We start from the raw sequence: 6,662 nt of genomic DNA, 5'->3' as shown, positions 1-6,662 counted from the left end.
CAGGGAGCCCCATGCGGGACTCGATCCAGGGACTCCAGGATCATGACCTGAGCCGAAGGCAGTCGCTTAACCAACTGACCCACCCAGGCGCCCTCTAATTATTCATCTTGATCTTCCTCCTTCAGTTTAGTAACTCTCCTGAAATATACTATAACTCATTGTTAGCCATACATGATTTGGTATTTCTTCTTTTTTTAAAAGATTTTATTTATTTATTTGACAGAGAGAGACACAGGGAGAGAGGGAACACAAGCAGGGGGAGCGGGAGAGGGAGAAGCAGGCTCTCCACAGAGGAGGGAGCCCGATGTAGGGCTCGATCCCAGGACCCTGAGACCATGACCTGAGCCGAAGGCAGACGTTTAATGACTGAACCACCCAGTCGCCCCTGATTTGGTATTTCTATAACATCATTAAAAGTCAGGTCTTCTTGACAGAGCTAAGTCATAACATTCTGTGTGACATGGCAGATTTTAATCATTTTGATCTGTAGCAAATTGAGCTAGTAAACTGTTTTTCTGTAAACTGAGGTGTGAGGAGGAGGGATCTGCTCTGTAATTAGCTACAGGTAGTTCTTTCCAACCACATGCATCAGAAGCAAGTCCTTCCAAGGCAATGTCCCCCTAGGACTAACAGAAGTCTCTGGGTTGTAGTGGGGAGAAACTACACCTCAATGAGCAGACATGCACATCCTTTTCCTTCACACTTTTGTTGGCCCATGTCTGAAAATATAGGAATGGTATTTTTTTTTCCTTAAAAATTCTGAAGTTCTGGATTTGAATATGTGGGTCTCAAATGTAAATTTGAGCAGGAACTCTTTGGTAGAGAGAAAGTTGGAAGAGAGAGTCAGTAATTCATGATCACGTTGCTATATTCACAGAACACCTCTTCTAAGCCATACATTTGATTTCTAAAGAGCTAATGCTGGATGACTATATTTTTCTTCTCTCTCTCTTTTTTTAAAAAGATTTTATTTATTTATTTGACAGAGAGAGTGAGAGAGAGCACAAGAAGGGGGAGCAGGAGAGGGGGAAGCAGGCTCCCCGCTGAGCAGGGAGCCCAATGCAGGGCTCAATCCCAGGACCCTGGGATCATGACCTGAACCGAAGGCAAACGTTTAACCGACTGAACCACCCAGGTGCCCCTGGATGACTATATTTTTCATTGCCATATCTATAACAGGCATCTTCAAACATCAGAAAGTAAGCTGACAGCATTAAAAAAAGGTTAACTTTAACCTTCAGGTTAGTCTGAATCCTCCTTGAGGAGTAAAAGTAAATAAAAATCAAATCTAAAAATATTTGGGGTAAAAATTCAAAGGAAATGGATTATATGAAATGATGCCCCACTCTGATTGTTTTCTTTTTCCATTATTGAAAGTTTAAATGCAGGCAAAAATGCAGGTGACAACTTTTTCCTGTAATATAGTTCTGATACTGGGTAAAGTTTAGATCAAAGAATTATTTTAGCCAACCTGTTTTTACTCATTCACATATCGATGAACTTTACTTCATTGTGTCTCTTATAATGACTGTTACTGGATTCCCAGGTCAGGAATAAAAAGATCTTAGATAACATTAACGAATTCACCAAAATCTCAACATATTAGTACACAATATTGGATTTTTATGAATTAGTGATAAGGAAAGCAAAATGGTATAGAACAAAGACAAGAACTTGAAATTTAAAACACCAGATTTCTATCTCTAAGACTAAAACCAAAATTATAAGTGAGCTCTTACAAGTTTCCATCTCTCTTGGCCCTAGACCCCCCATGGGTAAAAGGGCAGAGTAGAACTAGGTTACTCATCAAGTCAGTTTCAGTTTCAAAGTTTCACAAAGTCCAAGATATATGTTATTCTATATCTACCTCAGATTAATTGCATAGACTATAGATATAGATTACCATTTAATAGATGCTTTGGGAGATTAGAAACTTTCTTGTACCCTTGAAATCACATGTTTGCTCACTTTCTTCTCCTGCAACTATTCATGAAAAAGATTCTTCAGAACTAGACAATATTCTTTATAATGTAAAACATGATAAAAAGGAAAGAAATATGCTTCAGACTGAATATGTGCCTGTCATATGCCTGTGAATCTTTTAATAGCTGCTTTAACTCAGACAAATCAATCTAATCTCAATTTCCTTACCTGTAAAATGGAAATGATACCATATATTATATCACAGCAATAACCTGAGAGTTAAAAGGATGGACTTTACATTTCATAAATGTAATGAGCATATGCCACCTTAATGCATTTTTGCATACTCAGTTAGCAAAATAAAAGTACTTTACTACTTTCAAATTTTCATCTTTTTCCAGCTTGGTTTTCAGGGGTGTTTTATTTCTTTAGGATGCTCATTTTTCAATGGAAAGTGCAGCATATAATTTAATATATATCATCTCATCCCAAATAGCCTGTTTGCAGTTGCTGGGTACTTTTGGCACAACTGCACAGAGCTCTCCATTACAAATGTCACCTATGATAGATACTATTGGCTGTGGGGCCACTGGCATCTCTGGCCCATGGAGTAGGTCAGCAGGCAATTTTGCAGAGTGTCTGAGCAATCTACAGGAAGAACTTACTCAGCAGCAATACCAATTGCTTTTACTTAAAATTTAATTTGTATGATGAGTGCTTAAAGCAAGTTTTTACTCTTACCACCACATCAATAGCTTCCAAGAAGAAATTTCAGAGGCATAAACAAAAGGGAGATGAAGAGGCAGAAGCTTAATGGGAAACAGGCAGTTTGGATGTGAAAGGCCAATTTCTTCTTTGACTTCTCTGACTAGCTGAGACAGCCCGTGTACAAGTTTGACTATGGCAGTGAATAGGTCATAGGTTCTTCTTTCTTTATCTTTCTTTCTTTTAAAACTACATTCCTCCTTAGAAGTGACAAGAGATACTCTCTCTGATACTAAAAACATAAGGAATACAGAACAAACACAGGCAGTCATAGAGACTAATTCAACCACTCAATCCATAAATCAGAAGGCTCTTTGAGTCTCTTTCCAAGGAATGATATGTGCTGCAAATCAAAACTGTCATGAGATCACCTCACACCTGATAGAATGGTTCACATCAAGAAGAGACAACAGGGGCTGACAAAGACATGGTGAAAAGGAAACTGTTACATATTGTTGACGAGACTGTAAATTGGTCCACCCACTGTGGGAGGTTCCTGAAAAAGATTAAAAATAAATCTACCATATGGTCCAGCAATTCCACTTCCGGATATATACCCAAAGGAAATGAAACCAGGATTCTGATGGGATATCTGCACTCCCAAGTTTATTGCAGTATTATTCACAATAGCCAAGATATGGAAACAATCCATAGGCCCACCCATGTATGAATGGATAAAAAGATGTGGTGCAGGCAGCAGCTTGGGTGGTGGGGGGAGTGGGAGGAGTGGGAGGCGCCAGGCAGCCCAGCTTCTTGAAGGCTCTCCCCACCTGCCACCCCACTATCACCATGCCCAAGAGGAAGGTCAGCTCTGCCAAGAGGGCAGTGAAGGAGGAGCCCAAGAAGAGATCAGCAAAGTTGTCAGCCAAACCTGCTACTGCAAAAGTGGAAATGAAGCCAAAAAAGGCCACAGGAAAGGATAAATCCTCAGGAAAAAAAAGTGTAAACAAAAGGGGAAAAGGGGAGCAAAGGGAAAACAGGCTGAAGTGACTAACCAAGAAACAAAAGACTTACCTGCAGAAAACTGAGAAACTAAAACGAGGAGATTCCAGCCTCTGATGAATCAGGAGAGAAAGAAGCCAAGTCTAATTAATATCATGTAGCATGTCTTAGCAGGGGTCCCTGTCTCCCTTCTTGTACAATCCAGAGGAACATTTTTTATCAACTATTTTATAAATACAAGTTTTTTAGTAGCTTTAGAAGCATTCTTAAGAAAGAGGGAATCCCACCTCATCCCATTTTTAAGTGTAAATGTTTTGTTTTGTTTTGTTTTTAAGAGGTGAAATCATTTGCTGGTTTATTTTTTGTACAACCAGATAATAGTGGGATATTGATTATGGGAGGCTTTGGTTGTCTTGGGTGTCAGCTTAACATTCCATTGATGTGGTAGTTTCTATATCCTATAATACAAAGCATACTAAGTAGCAATTTAGAGTCAGTCATGCATTTAATATGTCTTGAATGTTTTAAATTGCTTCTATTCCTGTGTTGTTTTGGTAGAATTGTTTCCTAAAGAAAACCATCCTTGATCTTGGCTCTCCCTGTCAGAATCTTGTGCACAACATCTTGGTTGTGGTAGTCCAGTTTTCCTACTAACTTTGTTAATGTGCTGTGCAAGATTGAAAATTTGAGTATGTAATGTATATGATATTAAATTGTGAATTAATGAGACTTAGCAACATAATAGCATATCAACATTTAAAGATATTGGTACTTGATATACTGTTTAGGAAAATTTGCCTCCAAATTTTAAGCTGGAAGATCACTGCAATAACTTTTAGAAAAGAATCACAACTACATGATTTTCTAGATTTTCAGTACATATGTTAAGCATTGTGTACAAATTGAAATGTCTGTGCTGATCCTCAGAACAACCAATAAAAACTCAATTATTAAAGAATTTCTCAAAACACATTAAAAAAGATGTGGTACATATGTACAATGGAATATTACTCAGCCAGGAAAAAGGAATCTATCCTTCCATTTGCAACAACATGGATGGACTTTGAGCACATCATGCTAAGTGAGATAAATCAGACGGAGAAAGACAAGTACTATACGACATCACTTATATGTGAAATCTAAAAAAAGTTAAACCTGTAAAAGCAAAAATAAAATGGTGGTTACTGGGGGATGGGGATGGGGGTAGTTCAAGTGACAGTATTTAAGGATACAAACTCATAACAAGTGGTAAATAAGCCACAGAGATCTAATGTGCAGTATAATGAATATAGATAAAATATTGCACTATAATTATGTAATGTGATAAATATCACTATATTGACAATCATATAATATATAAATTATCAAAGTAACATGCTGTATACCTTAAACTTACACAATGTGACATGTCAAATTTATTAAATAAAAAAAAGATGTAATTAAGCAGGGTAGTCATTGGACGAACAACTCTGGTGTGCTGGAAAGGATAAAAGGAGTAGTAATTGGTTGAAGAATAGAGCAAGTTATTGAAAGTGAGGTAGTCAGGGATAATGTCTACTTTGCAGTCTTGGTCAAATTTTTAAAATGTTGTTCACAAGCATAATGGTAGGTTTTGACAGTTAAGCCTGTGCAAATATATTCTCTTTAAGTTTATTTTGCTGTAGGATTTAGCCTGTATTTTAAAGGGCTACAAATAGCATCTTCATTATAAGAAATTACAATAATATTTATCCCATTTTCTCATAACCCTTCCTAGCAAATGGAGAGGTCTATTTATAATTCAAGTATTAATGTTTAGATCAGATAGACTGACATAAATTAAAATACAGAATTTTAATGAATTTCCTAAGTCACTTTCTAAAACCAAGATTTTACGATTTCCTCACACCCAGGATTTATATTCTAAAATAGGAAGTCATTTTATGAACCCAGTACACACATTGCATCTATCCCAATGTTTGAAAGACAGTGATGTTTTTTAATAAGTGTTTGTTGAACTCATTATTGGTCTTACAATATGTTTCTGTTTAAAATAGTGGAAAATCTTTGCTTTTAATTTTTCAGGGGCAAAGGGAGAGGGGGAGAGAGAAACTTAAGCAGGCTCCATGCCCAGCATGGAGCCTAACGCAGGGCTTGATCTCACAACCCTGAAATCATGACCTGAGCTGAAATCAAGAGTCAGACACTTAACCAACTGAGCCACCTAGACATCCCATAAATACTTTATTTCTAAATTTAAAAAAATTAAGATTTTATTTATTTATTTGACACACAGAGAGAGAGAGAGAGAATAAGCAGGGGGAGCAGCAGGCAGAGGGAGAGGGAGAAGCAGGCTCCCTGCTGAGCAAGGAGCCCGGTGCGGGGCTCGATCCTAGGACCCTGGGATCATGACCTGAGCCGAAGGCAGACGCTTAACCAACTAGCCAGCCAGGAGTCCCTAAATTTCAAAATTTTAATTAAATTTTCTAGTTGTTATTTGATCTTTTTGTTTAAAAAGCACTATGTGTGGTTGTTGTTTTGTTTTGTTTTGCTTTTTATTTCTTTTTAAAAAAAAGCCCTCAAACTTTGAATATTGATTGTAGTCAATAAGGTAAAAAGTACCCCATCTAGAATGTAACTATTTTCAGTCATTATGTTTTTTAAATTTATTAATATCTATTTTTTATTCTTAATATAAGTGACACAGTGCACATCTAAATTAATGCTGACTCTGCTTATACTGTAAGATATTACATGGGTTTTCCAACCTTTTTTAAAAATTAGTCTAATAAAACTGATTAAGTTATTATATTACAATCTATTGGAACCAATTCATGACTTGAAACAAAATCCCTACACTAATTTCATATTACTACATTAACTCTGATTAGCTGAATAGCTGAGAGGACAGAGAGTATAGTAGATAAGCCAAAAAAACTTTGATTTTAATCTGCTTTTAAAAATTATTCTTAAATATAATATAGTTCAAGCTTTAGGCAATACTTTAAATGAACTGAAAATAATCTATTTCTCCATTTCTTAGCAACTTGAAT

General features: G+C 36.6%; 1 pseudogene; it reads left to right on the top strand.

Annotated features, from left to right (window-relative positions):
- Positions 1–3,477: 3,477 nt before the first annotated feature.
- On the top strand, positions 3,478–3,781 carry LOC116642980 (annotated as a pseudogene).
- The last annotated feature ends 2,881 nt before the right edge of the window (positions 3,782–6,662 follow it).

Source organism: Phoca vitulina, unplaced genomic scaffold (genome assembly GCF_004348235.1).
Source record: "Phoca vitulina isolate PV1807 unplaced genomic scaffold, GSC_HSeal_1.0 scaffold25, whole genome shotgun sequence".
NCBI classification, from domain to species: Eukaryota; Metazoa; Chordata; class Mammalia; order Carnivora; family Phocidae; genus Phoca; species Phoca vitulina.
This window is presented reverse-complemented; position numbering and strand designations above follow the sequence as displayed.